This window comes from Peromyscus eremicus, chromosome 3 (genome assembly GCF_949786415.1).
Source record: "Peromyscus eremicus chromosome 3, PerEre_H2_v1, whole genome shotgun sequence".
NCBI lineage: Eukaryota > Metazoa > Chordata > Mammalia > Rodentia > Cricetidae > Peromyscus > Peromyscus eremicus.
Genome location: NC_081418.1, coordinates 66442010 through 66459620, shown reverse-complemented (window position 1 = coordinate 66459620; position 17611 = coordinate 66442010). Strand labels below are relative to the sequence as shown.

The 17611-nt window shown below is 44.7% G+C and overlaps 1 non-coding gene across 1 annotated transcript; it reads right to left on the bottom strand.

Annotated features, from left to right (window-relative positions):
* Positions 1 to 8074: 8074 nt before the first annotated feature.
* On the bottom strand, positions 8075 to 8265 carry LOC131907584 (U2 spliceosomal RNA). Its single transcript, XR_009378483.1, has one exon. It is a non-coding gene; the product is annotated as a U2 spliceosomal RNA (small nuclear RNA).
* Positions 8266 to 17611: the final 9346 nt, after the last annotated feature.

The window sequence follows — 17611 nt, the reverse complement described above, 5'->3', positions numbered from 1 at the left end:
ACAATATTTTTAAAACGATGGCTAGTAGATCTGATAGCTGTATTCTAAGACAGAGCCTCTGGCTGCAACCTAAAGTTTGCAGGAAATACAGAGGTCAAGGGAACACAAGAAGTCCCCGAAGGGTGTAATGAGCCAAGTCCAGACATAGAAAGCTTCACTAACCAGGCGGTGGTGGTGCATGCCTTTAATCCCAGCACTCGGGAGGCAGAGCCAGGCGGATCTCTGTGAGCCAAGGCCAACCTGGGCTACAGAGCGAGTTCCAGGAAAGGTACAAAGCTACACAGAGAAACCCTGTCTCGAAAAAAACAAAACAAACAAACAACAACAAAAAGCTGCACTAATGACTCACTTCTCCAAACACTGTCAGAATAAAAAAATGAAGGCAAATCACCGTTGGGAGTGTTAGGAATACATCAACCAGTTGCAATGTATGGATTTGGTCTAGAATCTTAATTCAAACAAACTTAAAAATGCATAAGGCAATTAGGGAAATTGAAGCAGTGGCTGAATGCTTGATGATATTAAGAATGGGTTGATTGCCTTGGGCGTTACAATGAGATAGTTACAGATTAAGCTACATGGTGTCTGGGATTTGTATTAGAGTCACCTAGGGGCAAGGCCAGGGTTTGGTGGGGCAAGTGAAGAACTGGATAGACCATAGTGTGGCAGCAGCCAGGTGATGGAGACTTAGATACTCTTTAGTCCCCTTCGGCTTCCTCAGATGGTCTCAATTTTCTATAATCAAAAGAAATATCATAAAAGGTGATTTAGGCAGTTTGCATACTCTTTCATATGTTATTTTTTGAAATAAGGTTTCATGTTTCCCAGGCTGGCCCCGAACTTCCTATGTAGCTGAGGATGGTCTTGAAATGGATCCTTCGCCTCCCCTCCCCCAGCCTCCCCTCCCCCAGTGCTTGGATTACAAGTGTGCACCACCCCGTTCACCCTTCCTTCCTTCTTCCTTCCTTTCCTTTCTGAACAATTTGGTAAAAATATGGAGAAAAGAAGGCTAAAATTAAATGTCGTTGAAATAAGTTTTAATTATCCACCACATTAACAAGAAAGGCAAATAAATGTAGAAAAGGAAGAAAATATAGTCAATGTATTTTCTTTTTTGAATGTTCTTCATAGCAACAATAACATTTACGAAATTTCATTTAGCACACTCATAGCACACGATGGATGAGCATTTTTCTAAACACTTTTAAATACTGCTCAACAGACGGGTAAGTAGAACAGGGCACACTCCTAATCAGATGTTATTCTGCCTCACAAAAGAAGAGATTAGTTACTCTTGTTGCAACAAAATATCCCACAAGAGCAACTCAAGGAAAGGATTATTCTAATTCACTGCTCCGTGGGTGCTCCGTGGGTGCCCCGGAGCATCCAGACAGAGGAGAAACAGTGGTGGGAGCAGGAAGTGACTGGTCACATTGTGTCCAAAACAGGAAGCATAGAACAAGGATACTGACTTCCTCTTTCTAATCAGTCCAGGACTCTCGCCCATGAGATGGACCACCTACACTTAGGGGAGTCTTCCACCTCAATGAACCTAGTTTACAAAATCCTCACGAACATGCCCAAAGGCTTGTATTTTTGCTAATTCTGGGTCCTGCCAAATTGCCAATATCAACCATCAGAGAAGGAAACTCTAACCCCGGCACAACACTGGTGAACCTGGAAAACGTTATTCTAAATGAAACAAGCCAGGCACAGGGACAACTTTTGTGTGGTGATTCCACTTACACTCGGTATGTAAGAGCCATCAAATTCACAGAATGAGAAAGTAGAACAGAGGTTGCCCCAGGCAAGCAGGAGGAGAGGACAGGAGGATCACTGTCGGGAAAGATGAAAGCCAGTAACAGACCATTGCATGGATGTCTGCAGTATCACTGAGCTGAGCACTTAACAAGAGACTAAAATGCCAAGTTTTTCACATATGTTTTAGCACATATGCACCAACAACCTCATTCAAACTTTGTAGTTGTCTTTTAGGATAGATTAAACTGCTAATAGAGGCGTTTGACCTAGAGATATACCTGACTAGAGAGGCCATGGCTTTTGTCTGGACTGCCTGCAGCTCCAGCACATAGTCTATAAAACACTGGACGGTCTTGTTTGTGCTCATAATTTCCCAAGTAGTTTCCTTCTAATACGTGTTGTCATTATCCGTGGTGGGTACATGATATATCAGTGAATGGGCAGATCGCTGTTTACTGACCACCTCACTGTTGTCCTTTTTTTTGTTAGAGATTCCCTGTGGCATAAAAACACTACTGCAAACTTATTTTTCCATGCATCTTAGATTTTTTTAAAAATTCACATTAACTTTTACAGAAAGATCCAAATTTCATGGAGTGGATGAGTCTGGAAAACGGAGGGAGAAAGAGACTGGCTGTAGGTTGCAAGGAAGTCTGGAATGAGATGCAGGGAGGCGGGGAAGGGGTCATCAGGAATATAGCTGGGGTGTTTCCTGGGAAAGGAGATGACACCTTCCTAGAGGAGTGAGAAGGCCAAAAGCCTTGGGGAGAATGGGCGGACTGTGGAGCTGGAGTTGGGGACAGGGACTGAGAGAAGGACACGGGTGGTGTCCACGGTCACAGAGAGGTAACTGAAGAGCGTCATGGGAATGCCAAAGGTATGGAGTTCTGGGAATCAAGTAGCGAGTGAGGGGAGTGTAAGCCTGGAGGGCAACGGTGGTGACACATTTGATGTCGCAGTGTGCACTGGAAGACACCAGTCAGCAAGCACCTGGGACCTGCATCCCTCAACATCCCGGAAGAGGACTGGGAAAGTGGGTCAAAAGGATGACCATAGGCTGGGGACAAGCCTGATGGGCTCTGAGGGAAGCAACATCCCGCTTCCGCTCCCCTTCCTAGAGCTGCCCAGTCAATACCTAATCAATGTCGCTGACATCCTGATGGCCTTGCCATGGATTAAACAGCGATAAACGTCACACGTCACCTCCACTGTCACCACCACCCACCCTGGGGAACCATCCTTGCCAGTGCACCGTGTGCCAAGTAGTATTTTAAATGCTCTTGGGTTCTTCTGACATAATTTTCCCGGTAGCTCTCACGGGTCTTGTCCCTTGTCGGCTGGTGAGGAGATGAAAAGCTCAGGGGTGCACTGTCCCAAAGTTACACAGAGAGGTCACACCTCTGTGCCCTGGGTCACACTCCTCCTTCAGAAATCTGTACCCCGAGGCAGCACTCCAACTCCTAGCCCCCAGCCTCCTTGGGCAGCTTATTTTAACCTGAGCAACACACCCCACCTCCTTGGGGGTTTTATTCCTCTGTCACTACACAAGAAAGCCCAGTTATGTAGCCTTCAATTTCCTCTCTAGGTTTAGGAAAAGGATCTGAAAGTGAGAAACTAGAATCCAGTGGGGACAGAAAACAAAGTCTGAGAGCTGACCAGGGAAGGGGGAGGTGGCTGTTAGGAGGAATTGCCAGCTAAGATGGGAGCAAGGAAGCTCTTGATTCTCCCCTTTGGAGAAGGCCCAGGCTGAGCCACCTGCTGCACTATATTCTGTGTCCAGAAGGTGGCAGTGTCCTCATTAATGCCACAGGCCATCTTCAGCCTCCCAGTTAGACACACATCAATTTATTTCTTTGAAGTTAATTTTCAAATTTGTATTTGGTAACTTTGTATTTAACAATTGAAAGAGTTACATACATAATAAGTGTTTTCCAAAGCAGTTTCATAGGTTTGTAATCCCACCAGTCACTAGAAATACATAGATTCTCATCTCTCCACATCCTCACCACTAAACGTCTTTCCATATTTCCCTTCCCCTAACTCCTCCCCGATCTTGCCCACCTTCTCCCTACTCCACACTGTCCTTCTCAGTCTTAGAAAACAAACAGTGAGAAAAAGCAAACAAACCAGAATTTGAGAAAGAAAAATAACAGAAAGCACAAGGAAAACACACACACACACACACACACACACACACACACACACACACACACCAAAAACCATAAAAACATAAAATTGGAAGTCATAATATACAAGCAAAAGATCAGTAAGACAAAAAAAAAAATTCCAAACAAAGCAATCTGAGACTAAAAGTCTCCAAAATCTCCACTGAGTTCCTTTAGAGTTGACCATCTCCTGTTGGCTGTGGAGCCTACCCACCCTTAAGTGCGGTTAATATACCCCATGAGACTCCACGGGAGAAAATGGATTTTTCCTTCGCAAGTGAATGCCAGCTAGAGACAGCGTCTTGGCGAGGGATGGGAGCTCCCGGCCACTTTTCCCTCTCACTGCTGGGACCCTGGATGGCTTGAACCCGTACATGCTGCCACAGTCTCGGTGAGTTCCACATGTTCTCTGGAGTCTTCCATCCCCTCTCATTCTTAGGACCTTTCTACTCCTCTTCTGTATAACTTCCTGATCCCTGAGAGGAGGGTTTTTCAATTATTTTATCTTATATTTTGATTTCACAATGAGTATTTTAATGTTAAGTTTCCCTTTTATTGAAAATAGATTTTTTTCTCCTATAATGTATCCTAGTTTACAATTTCCCCTCCCATCCAGATTCTCCTCCTCTCTGTCTCTCAGTAGAAAACAAACAGGTTTCTGTGGGATAATAATGAATAGAATAAGACCAAACAAAAACTAACGTCAGAATAGGAAACAAACAAGAAAAAGAGTCCAAGAAAATACACAAGAAACAGACATAGATGCAGTGACTCGCTCATTCTTACACTCAGAAATCCCACAAAAAACTAAACTAGAAGCTATAATACATACACAAAGCACCTGTAGTGTAAAAAGAGAGAGAGAGAAAAAAAAACATGAAAAATAAGATAAAAAAAAAAAAGCTCCAACATGACATTATGAGACAAGAACCTCCAAAGACGTCATTGTGTTAGTTTTCTATTGGTCATCTGCTGCTGTGCGCGCAGCCTGCCCTTAAGAGTAGTTTCCCCAGTGAGACTCCCTTGGAGGAAACTAACTTTTCATTTTCAAGTGTTATCAGGTAGAGATAGCTTCTGAGTTAAGGATGTGCGCGTGTGTCCACTTTCAGCTCTTTCGGCTCTAGGACTTTATCTGGTGCAGACGCGTGCCAACCCTGGGAATGCTGCCTGGGTGTCTGTGAGTTCACTGTGCATTGGTCCTGGTGATCTAAACGGCCTTCCTTCCTCCATCCCCTCTGGCTCTTACCCCTTTTCTGCCTCCTCTTCCGCAGGGTTCCCTGAGCCCTGAGGGGAGAGAGTTGATGGAGACACCCTGTTTAGAGCTGACCCACTCCACTTTAGGAACTCCCCAGGAAGGCTGTAGCTGCCCACCTTGTGCCCACAGCATCCTTTGTTCCCATCACCCGAGATGCTAAGTCGGATGGCGCCTGGGGCTGTGGCACTCCGCCCTCCCTGGCTCCAGTCAGTTACCTCCCCCTGTCCTCACTCTGTCTCCCGTGGAGCTGCCAAGTCTCCATGACTGGGAGAGATGCAGAAAGGACAAGTGAGGAAATGGAGCCGCTCTTTGCTTCCTTCCCAAGTTCAAGCAGAAACGTCTTCATCTTTTCGTGTTTTGACTAGTACATGGGATTCAGTTTTAGTTAGTGGCTTGGCCCTGGAGAATGAATTGCCCAGAAGGAAAGCTGATGCGGAGGCAGCCCACACTCGGACGGCTGGACCAGTCACTACAACACAGGAGTTTTCACATACTCTTTGGTAAACAGGCTCTTTGGTGCCTCTGACTGGCCCAGCTGCCATGACCCTTTGGAACTCTCTACAGTTCCCACAATGCAACAGGAAGTAATTCCTGACCCAGCAGAAGCTGTTGGTTCCAGGGCAGTTCCAGTTGTTTGGGGCTGCAGCCAGACCAACGTATTGTCACTAATTCAATAACCATGTAAGACTGGCCAGAAGTGTGAGGACCTGAACAGATTTGATCTAGGGGCAGAAGCGGAGACATTCCACAGTGTTTTTGTTTTGTTGTTGTTGTTTGTTTGAGCTGAGGATCGAACCCAGGGTCTTCTACCACTGAGCTAAACCCCCAACCCCCAGAGTGTGTTTTAACACGTGGTGTGGGGAGGGGATGGCTTTAGAGTATCTGTTGCGCTATTATGAGTATGCTTTCAACATGAACTCCATAATAATGTGATGAAAAAGTGAGTCAAGATCACAAGCCAGAGAAATCCACACAAATCAACGTTACGCTGGCTTAAAACATAACACAAGTTCTACTTACAACAAAGAAACACACACAATTGTTTCAGAAAGTAGATTTTGTCAAGGAAGTAATTTTTAAATTCTGGGAAAAGAAAAATAAAAGCAAGGCATGGATACAAATGGAAAATGGGTATCAGCTTAAGACACTCAGAACAGTGAGATCAGCACCATCTTTAGGTGAGAGATGAGTGTGCTTCACATCATCTAAGTAACTAAGAAGGGGATGTGGGAGCTCCTATGCTCCTAGGGACCCAGTTGACTGGGCCACATTCTCATAGTCCCCCCCTCCCCCAGTGACCAGGCTTCACTCCTACAGTGACTCCCCAATGACCAGGCTTCACTCCTACAATGACCCCCTAATGACCAGGCTTCACTCCTACAGTGTTTCCCCCACTGACTAGACTTCACTCTCACAGTGACCCCACTAGCTGGGCTCCCTACCAAAGGGACCCTCTTGGCTGGGTCACTTACCAGCACTTAGCACCAAAGAATGGAACGAAAAAAAAAAAAAAAAAAAAAACTAAGTAGCTGGTGCTTGAGGTCCCAGAGTCCCCACGTGGTGGCGCTGGTGTCGAAACGCCGCTCTGCTTGACACCAACGCTATCTTTGCCACCGGACAAGGCGGTCTGCCAATTAAGATAATGCCACTAAATATGAGCGTCTAAGCGATAAAGAGCTATATAAAAATGCTGATTATTAAGAACGGTGTGCTAGCCGGGTGGTGGTGGCCGGGTGGTGGTGGCACACGCCTTTAATCCCAGCACTCGGGAGGCAGAGCCAGGCAGATCTTTGTGAGTTCGAGGCCAGCCTGGGCTACCAAGTGAGTTCCAGGAAAGGTGCAAAGCTACACAGAGAAACCCTGTCTCGAAAAACCACAAAAAAAAAAAAAAAAAAAAAAAAAAACCGGTGTGCTCCCTGCAGCTCCCACATGCCTTGTGTTCTCCCCTTCCTTAAGTTTCTACCATCACAGATTTAGATGCTGGAGAGAAGATACTAGCCTGGTTTGTCTGCATCACAGCAACAAATGCAGAGTGAGGACCTGTCTGTGCTCAACTAAAGCCTCCATCTGTGCCAGATGGAAAAGGAAATCGACGTACTTAATGCATAGAGACAGGAGGCTGAAGACGGTGAACACGGGAGTCTACCGAGCTCAGGAGCTGGCTTCTGTTCAGCCTGTTGCATCCCTAATTCCCAATGTCACCCCTTTAACGCTTTACTGGCCCCTCCCTGCACCCCAGCAAAGCAGAGATGGTAGGAGAAACTCCACTTTGGTAGCACATCAGGTGGCAGAATTTAATCCCCTGGGGAAAATGCTGGGACTGGATGAGGCCAGCTGTAGGGCAATGCTGAATTACCTCACTCTGATTTCTCTAACAAGTCAGTTGTTAGCCGGCATAATAAATCGGTGACATATTAGGGCTCTTTTCCAGACAGTGGGTGCACTCCTTCCTTGCTCAGGACCAATATTTATGAGTTCCTGGCTTCAGGACACTATTATAAGCAGGTATATGTATGTATATATATATATAAGTATATATATTTAATGCTATATTTCAATTAAAAAATATGGTTCAGGAGACAAAGACAGGCAGATCTCATCTGAGTTGCAGTACCAACAGGAATAACACAAGGAAACCGAAGGAGGGGGAAGGCAGGACATGGTAACATGCTTTCATTTCTTGCACTTGGGAGGCAGAAAGAAGCACGTCTTTGAGTTCAAAGCCAGCTTACCGTAAAGAGTTTCACGATAACCAGGACACCAGGACGCTTGGTAACAAATAACATTCATGAAAAGAACAAAAGCAATGGTAAAAACCACAAAACCTAAGCAGAGACAAATAGATGAAGAATTCATAAGACCTTTCTTTTAAGACAAGGTTAGAAAACCCCCGAGGGGGTGCACCGTTCCTGGAGGTACTGCAATACCAGGTCGATGCGTGGAGTGGACGGAGCAATCTCCTATTCCAACTCCTAATTCCAAAAATCCATTTAATATATTGTCCTCGGATAGAGGACGTATCAGATATTAAACTGATAAGAACAGATACTACACTTGATCTTAGCCAAAAGGCCGAGAAGCGATACTGAGCACAGTGCCCATACGGAGGCCGTCCTCTCATCGTCCCTCTTAAACTCATGGTGAGTTTTTTCGAGTGAGGCTCTGTTTCCCTTCTGTGCCAGCCACTTCTCCGGTGATCACCACTGGACCCCGCAGGTTTCACAAGAAACTCGCATGCGTGAGAGACCCTCGCTTTTCTCCCCAACGGAAGCATGGTCGCTGAGAGATTTGCATGCTCCGCCCTGCCGCGGAGGGGCGTGGCCACCGCGAGCCGACTCCACCCCGGAGCTGTCCAAGGATCCCTGTGTGAGAGGCAGACTTCCTCTTACGTTGCAAGTGAAGATTGAGGCAAAGGATGACTAGATGGACTGCAAAGCAGTTTAAGGGAGGGAGCTCTTGGAGGCCGGCGGTCCGTTCTTTGTCGAAGACAACATGATGACGTACAGCACACGCAAGAAAAGCCCAGACTTTAGTATACTTAGTTAATTAAGTAGCTAATTAGTTTATAAACAAGATTTCACAACATAGCCCTGCCTGGCTTCAAATTTGTGATTCTTCTGCCTCGGTCTCCCAGGTCCTAGGATTGTAGGTATGGCATCTAAAAGTTGAGAAGTACATTTCCCGTAGTGTGGCTTGGGTTCTTCCTTCCTTCCTTCCTTCCTTCCTTCCTTCCTTCCTTCCTTCCTTCCTTCCTTATTTCTTTCCCCTTTTTCTGAGGCAAGGTGTTCTGGAACTCAATATATAGTCCATGTTATGGGGTAGTCACCAGATAAGACTGCTCAGACAAGGGTTTAAGCCAATAGAAAGTCTGTGTTAAGCCGGCCAGCAGCTACACTGCCTGTTTGGGATCCCAGTGTACCCCTGAACCTTTCTCAGGGTGAGCTTTTAAGCACAAAAACCATATCCTGGGTTGACATACTTCAGCTAACAAGAACAGTTAGCCAGAAGCAGAACTACAGAAGCCAAAAAGCAAGGTTGGCACATTTAGAGACTGCCAGAACTATGGACTTTGATGGATTAGGCCTTTGTTTTAGTTTTGACAGGTTGTATTGTCTACATGCTGAGTTTTACAGCCTGAATGGTACTGCCATCATGGAGTCAGTTGTGCTAAGATCTGGGAGCGTACTAGGGTCCAGTGCCCTGTTATAGTCCATACTGGCTTTGAACTTGAAATCGTCCTGCCTCAGCATCCTGAGTGCTGGAATTAAGAGCTTGGGCCACCATTTTTTGTTTGTTTGTTTTTTTCAGACAGAGTTTCTCTGTGTAGCCTTGGCTATCCTAAAACTCAGAGACCCACCTGCCTCCAAGCACTGAGATTAAAGAAGTGTGCCATCATGCCCAGCTCTGTATTTATTAATTTATTTATTTTTCTGAGCCAAATTTGAAGCAAGCTTTATTAAATACTGGCCAAGACCATGGACACTGGCTAGGTCCATACCCGGGACTCCCAGAGTATGGCGGTGAATTACATTAGTTAGAGGCTTATAAAGGCGAAACCCCCAAGGCTTCGTACTTCCCACCTTCATCCAATCAGGGGCAACCATACATCCTGACATACTTCTTACCTCTCAACTACTGTGATCAAGCACATCTTGCGCAGTTGGGGCAACCAAGCTTCTTTTTTAAATTAATTAATTAATTAATTGTTGTGGGATGGTCTGTATGTCAAATTGCTCTGATTGGTCAATAAATAAAACATTGATTGGGCAGTAGCCAGGCAGGAAGTATAGGTGGGACTAACAGAGAGGAGAATTAAGAGAACAGGAAGGGGAAGGGAGACACTGCCAGCCGCTGCCATGACAAGCAGCATGTGAAGATGCTGGTAAGCCACGAGCCACATGGCAAGGTATAGATTTATAGAAATGGATTAATTTAAGATATAAGAACAGTTAGCAAGAAGCCTGCCACAGCCATACAGTTTGTAAATAATATAAGAGTCTGTGTGTTTATTTTATAAGTGGGCTCCGGGACTGGCAGGATTTGGCGGAAGCTGGAGAGAAACTCTACAGCTACAATTAATTAATTTTTTCTATTATCAGCTTGATACAGTACAAATTCTTATCCTAATAGTGAAATGTTTCCCTGAGGCTTGCCCAGTGATTGAGTAAAACCAAAACTTATTATAAGCCACAGTCATCCTAGGGTCCCCCTTGCTATGTAGCCTCCCTGGTTCTGTGGGTTGCAGTCTGATTGTTCTTTGCTTTATATCTAGAATCCACTTATGAGTGAGTACACACCATGTTTGTCCTTCTGGGTTTGGGTTACCTCACTCAGGATGATATTTTCTACTTCCATCCATTTGCCTGCAAATTTCATGCTGTCATTGTTTTTCTCTGCTGAGTAGTACTCCATTGTGTATATGTACCACATTTTCTTAATCCATTCTTCAGTTGGTAGGCATCTAGGTTGTTTCCAGGTTCTGGTTATTACAAATAGTGCTGCTATGAACATAGTTGAGCATGTATCTTTGTGGAATTGAGCATTCCTTGTGTATATGCCCAAGAGTGGTATGGCTGCGTCTTGAGGTAGATCGATTCCCAATTTTCTGAGAAACTGCCATACCGATTTCCACAGTGGTTGTACAAGTTTGCATTCCCACCAACAGTGGAGGAGTGTTCACTTTGCTCCACATCCTCTCCAACATAGACTGTCATTAGCGTTTTTGATCATAGCCATTCTGACAGGTGTAAGGTGGTTTCTCAGAGTCGTTTTGATGTGCATTTCTCTGATGATTAAGGATGTTGAGCTTTTCTTTAAATGTCTTTCAGCCATTTGTGATTCTTCTTTTGAGAATTCTCTATTTAGCTCTTTAGCCCATTTTTTAATTCGATTGTTCAGTATTTTGATGACTCATTTCTTGAGTTCCTTTATATACTTTGGAGATCAGTCCTCTGTCAGATGTGGGGTTGGTGAAGGTCTTTTCCCATTCTGTAGGCTGTCTTTTTGTTTTATTGACCATGTCTTTTGATCTATAAAAGCTTCTCAGTTTCAAGAGGTCCCATTTATTAATTGTTGTGCTCAGTGACTGTGCTATTGGTGTTATATTTAGGAAGTGATCTCCTGTGCCAATGCGTTCAAGAGTACTTCCTACTTTCTCTTCTATTAAGTTTAGTGTAACTGGATTTATGTTGAGGTTTTTGATCCACTTGAACTTGAGTTTTGTGCACGGTGACAGATATGGCTCTATTTGTAATCTTTTACATATTGACATCCAGTTATGCCAGCACCATTTGTTGAAGATACTTTCTTTTTTCCATTGTATAGTTTTGGCTTCTTTGTCAAAAATCAGGTGTTCATATATGCATGGATTAATGTCAAGGTCTTCAATTCGATTCCATTGGTCCGTATGTCGGTTTTTATACCAGTACCAAGCTGTTTTTATTACTATAGCTCTATAGTAGAGTTTGAGGTCAGGGATGGTGATGCCTCCAAGGGTTGCTTTATCGTATAGGATTCTTTTAGCTATCCTGGGTCTTTTGTTTTTCCGTATGAAGTTGAGTATTGTTCTTTCCAAGTCTGTGAAGAATTATGTTGGGATTTTGATGGGGATTGCATTGAATCTGTAGATTGTATAAGCAGGTTTTGATGTTTCAGTCGCTCCCTGTGGCGTGGAGACAGAAAAGGCTTATGAGGAGATGGCGAATTCCCTTGGATTTTTGGTGCTTTTATTTTCTTTTTCCACAGCCTAGTTTTGCAGTTTTAAACTAATTTTTAAGATAAATGGAGAACTTTCGAGTTTCCCGAAGGCATTTTCACTCAGCTGTGTCACGCCACCTGGCACCTCAAGGGTCAGAAACAATCTGGTAGGTAAACAACAGCCACCGATGATAACAGGCCACACGAGGGCGACTCTCCGGCTCCTAAAAGCAGGATGGAGCTGATATCAGGACACAGGTGCAGAACCTTAGGACATGACCTAGAAAGACCTTCAGCGCCTGGCAGGACCAACAGAATGTGAGCAATGAGAACAGGGACTCGTGGATCTGGGTTAGAATGAGTGTACAGTCAGTACTTGCAGGATGGAGCAGAAAAAAATGGAGCAATGGGGGGCACCTTCTACTATCAAAGTATCTGCGACCCAGCAAGTCTGGAATACCCTGATCCAAGAGGCAGATATGAGCATGCTTGTTGTCTCATGGTCTACGGATAGGTCTGTAATACAGAGTTTTCTTTTTGTCAAATAAAAACAATACCAACACCAAATGCTTTTGTGTTGGCTTTTATGCATGTTGGACAGCCAGCCCTTCCAATGTTACCACCATCAGATCAACAGTGCATTCAAAGCAGCTCACGAAGGGAATCAGTATGATCAGCCACGCAGAATGCTCAAGAGAACTTTGCTCTGGCCTTAGTTAACTATTGGAAGCCTTTGCTTGAAGAGAGAAGGCAGAGGAAATTTGCCCTGTCAAGAGTGTTAAGCAGGACCAATGATTGCATCTTTAATATTATACATTTAAAATAATTAAAGTTTAAAGGGAAAAACACTTGATCCTCCCTTTCATAATTCTACAATTTTCCACCTTTGTTCTTTATTCTGGTCTTGGTCTGTAACATTGCATCGCCACTAGGAACAGCTTAGAGGCTTGGACAGTCTTGTGGCCAATTTCAGGGATACGAGCCATCAGCCTTCAGTTGGGCAGTCAGCCATGGCTGCACACAGAACTTGAGTTAGATCTAAGTCTGCTAAATCAGGATTGCCCTGAGGCGTGTGAGGAGACCACGGTTCGGGATAGTCAATCGCACCGAACACTCTGAGATTGTTAATAAAGTTAACCTTGAATGAGGGGTCGGAGTCAGAAACTAGCTGACTGGAATTAACCATAGAGAAGCCAGGAATAAGGATAAGGAAGAGGACAGGCAGGAGAAGGGAAAGTCTTGGCATTCGCACGCTCTGTTCGATCTGGGAAGCGTGGAGAGAGGGTCAGCTGGTTGTTCTTCCATTGCTTTCTTGATCTATCAGGTTTTTACCCCGATATTGGACTGTCACGTTTTTATTAATAATAGAGCATTTTAGACAAACAATTCAACCAAGAAGGATAGCCCACTTTTCAGGGCCTCTCTCTGGTCATAGATAAATGATTAAAACAAGGGTGGATTCTTATGCTATTAGATTTAAGGCCCTAGTATCATTTCCAGTCTCCAGGGGACCATTAAGAATGAGCCATTACATGAAGAGCACTTGCCAGGCTCCAGGGAAAAGACTCTTACCAAAGAGAAGATTGCGGTATTTAATGGACACACTATGCATATTCTGAAGGGGTTGGCGTGAGGCGGAAGCATACTGAATGTGCTCATGTGTGTATATTATGGTGTAGAATGGCTACCACTGCTGGCTTTTCACCTGCAGAAGCTGAGTGAGGGGCGTATACAGTCACCATTGGAAACGGCTGGGTCCTGTGACAGTGAGAAAATAAGGCACTAGGGTGTTTGGCTGTCAGTGACAGTGACAGGTGAGACCTGTCAAAGCCTGGGTGGATAAAGGGAGCCTTAAACATGGTCCAATAAGTCAGGCGGTGGCTGACACACTCAGGAGAGGTGTTGTCCCATCCCATGAAGGATGAGAGTGTACTGTTGCGGCCTAGCACACAGCAACTCAGGCTTGCTCTTCTGCACACATATGGGTGGTCTCTGAACTCCACCATGATTGAGTTAAGACTTCCATCTTCTGCACACATATGGGTGGTCTCTGAACTCCACCATGATTGGGTTAAGACTTCACCATCGTGGCTTTCCCATGTCTAATTCTGGAACAATTTAGCATCTTCACATTTGCCTTGATATGAGGTTTTTGCCTTTGTTCTGTTGTATAGTAAACCCTACCAGAGACCACCCCATGAACAATCTTATAGCTTAAAAAAAAAAAAAGTCTTTATTGCCAGCAGGCAGCCGCACGGAGAACTTTCCCGAATCATTCAGGCCAGAGCCTTCCAGTCCTTTGTCTTTTATGCACAAAATCCACATCCTGGTTGGCACACTTCAGTTAGCAAGAAGTGGAACTACAGAAGCCAAAAATCAAGGGTAGTACATTTAAGGACTTTCCTGGATCCTGGAACTATGGACTAGGTCTTTGATGGATTAGGTCTTTATTCCCATTTCAGCAGGTGTTGAGGACCTATGTGCTGGGTTTTAAGTTCAAAATGGTACCTCCAACGTGGCGTCTATGCTGTGCTAGAGTCTTGGAACCTGTTACAGTTCTGGTCTGGTGGAGGCTTGCTACCTCTCCTCCAGAGGCACCCTGGATCAAAGGCACAAAGCTCTATGACCTTGGACTTTTGTGAGCCTTCGTGTCCTTATAAGGAGAATGGTAATGGTACCTGCTTCCTGTGGCTGTCACAAGAACTGTGGAACCATGGTGATTTCTTTCCTTACTTTTGGGGTACTAGATATTAAACCTGGACCACTAAGTTATATATCCAGCCCTACTTTTGTGTGTTTTTAAAAGACAACTAGGTAGACATGGCCTTGAAAAACCCTTATTAGTCTTTTGTTTTTAGACCTGGAGGAGCTATGAGTTCAAGGAGTTCTTATTTATTTTGGAAAAAAAAATAACTAGAAGGGAAAATTTTATTTTCTTTCCAAACAGGAAAATCTCCAGTATAAGTATAAATAAAATTTCATATACCACTGCATTCATTCAACCAACATAGGATAAGTTCTGTTTATTTTATTTAACAGGAAGTATTTACACAACCTTTGTAGGGAGCAGACATGGGACTTGTGCTTTGTGAATAGGAAAGAACTCCATCTTCATAAGAGCCCATACTGTGTAGAAAGTAAAGTCACTATTGGTCATACGAGAGCAGAATCCCCACTGAGGGGCCCTAGCATCAGGACCCAGGCATTTGTCATTGTGCCATCCCCCAGCAGCTGGCTGTAGTGACCGGTCTATTTCCCACTGTGTCGTGTCTTCTGCCTAGGACAGTGCCTGGTCTGCACGGGCACTCAAATATGGGTTGAGCCTGGCTGCCCTGCCACTGTCTGAAAACCTCTCAACAAACTGTAACACACAGCTTCTTCTAACACACTGAGCATATCATTCATCCCCCAAACGAGGGCACTATTAATCCTTACGGCGGAAAAACAAGTTTAATCCAGGACGTCTCGGGCGAAGCAGAGTGTATGGTGACCTGCGTTACGACTGTCATACAGGGAGGAGATGGAATCAAGGCACAGGAGGTTCAATAACCTGGTCAAGATCACATACTGGTGAGTTGTGCCAAGAGGACTGGAAACGGGGTCACTCCAGAGGCTTCAGTGGTGGCATGCTGCTCCGGGGGGTGGGGAGATAAAACCTGCAGTGCTGCATAGCCATTTATCCTCCTACCCCACACTACACCCACAATGCCCACCTCTCTTCTAAGACGTGCACCAAGGAGAGCATCAGTGTACCTCATTTTTTTTTTTTTTTCTGGAGCTAAGGACCGAACCCAGGGCCTTGTGCTTGCTAGGCAAGCACTCTACCACTGAGCTAAATCCCCAACCCCAGTATTCTTGTGATTAATCTTTTTTTTTTTTTTTGAGACAGGGTTTCTCTGTGTAGCTTTGTGCCTTGCCTGGATCTCGCTTTGTAGACCAGGCTGGCCTTGAACTCACAAAGATCCACCTGGCTCTGCCTCCCAAGTGCTGGGATTAAAGGTGTGTGCCACCACCGCCCGGCCAGTGTACCTCTTTGTCTCCCAAGTCATCTTTGAAGAAAGGTCTCCGCAGGAAATGGACACACTCACACACGGGGATGTGCTTGCTGAAAACATTCCGAAAATATCATCCCAGCAATATTTATTAAATGTTAACTCAAAATATCTGGGGTACACACACACACACACACACACACACCGAAAATATCATCCCAGCAATATTTATTAAATGTTAACTCAAAATATCTGGGGTACACACACACACACACACACACACACACACACACACACACACACACCGAAAATATCATCCCAGCAATATTTATTAAATGTTAACTCAAAATATCTGGGGTACACACACACACACACACACACACACACACACACACACACACGCGCGCGCGCGCGCACACACGCACGCACACACACACACACACACACAGAGTTGGTTTTTCAAGACAGGGTCTAACTATGTAGACCAGGCTAGCTTCAGACGTACAGCTCACAGAGACCCACCTGCCTCTGCCTCCCAAGGGCTGGGCTCAAAGGTGTGTGCCACCACAGCCTGGTGTATCTTTCTGCAATTGATTTCTAGTTAAATTCTTTTATAGTCTGAGAACATTCTTTGCCATATTTCTATTCTCCTTTTACATTTTATCAAATTTATTGATTTATTTGGGTGCCCATAGATGTGTGGGTGCTGTGTGTATGAAGGTCAGAAGACAACTTACAGGGTTCTCTTCTCTATGCCCATCATCTAGGGTCCTGGGATTGAATTTAGGTTATCAGGCTTGGCAGCAAGCACCTTAACCTGATGAGCCATCTTGTAGCCCCCAAACCCCAGACTGCTATTCTTTTTTTCTTTTTTTTTCTTTTTTGGTTTTTTGAGACAGGGTTTCTCTGTGTAGTTTTGGTGCCTGTCCTGGATCTCTCTCTGTAGACCAGGCTGGCCTCGAACTCACAGAGATCCACCTGGCTCTACCTCCCAAGTGCTGGGATTAAAGGCGTGCGCCACCACCACCTGGCTCAGACTGCTATTCTTTTCCACAAAAAACGTTAAGGTTATTTTCTGGCACCTTCTTGGTGCTCCCTAGCCATCACACACTCCAACACTGTGCAATCCGTTGGACTCAGTGCAGACTTCTACAAATGGTGGCGTGATACCATGGGCTAGTATTGTACAGGTCTTCTGGTTTGTTTTGTTTGGGTTTGATTTGGTTTGGGTTTTGCCTCTTCTGACTGTTCATCCTCACAGTTCCCGAGAGAAGTGTTGAAGTCAGTTATAATTTAATTTTGTCTCTCTTTAATGTAGTCCTGTCTGGTTTGGCTTCAGGCACTTGGTGCATTCACAATTATGATCGTTATGTTGTCTCGCAGAATTAACCCTTTATCATGCAGTAGCACTCTTCTCCCTGCTAACAGCCCTTGCTCTAAAATCTGCTTTGCTATAAGTATGATTTTTAGTATGCCTTTAAAATTCTTTTCTTTTATTTATTTTATGTGTATGGGTGTTTTTACCTGTATGCATGTCTGCGTACCATATGCATGCCTGGTTCCTGCAGAGTCCAGAAGAGGGCATCAGATCTCCTGGAACCGGAGTTACAGACAGTTGTGAACCACTGCATGGATGCTGGGAATTGAACCAAGGACCCCCGGAAGAGTAGCTAGAGCTCCTAACTGCTGAGCCAACTCTCTGATCCAGCACACTTTCTTTTGGCTAATGTTTATATAGTATT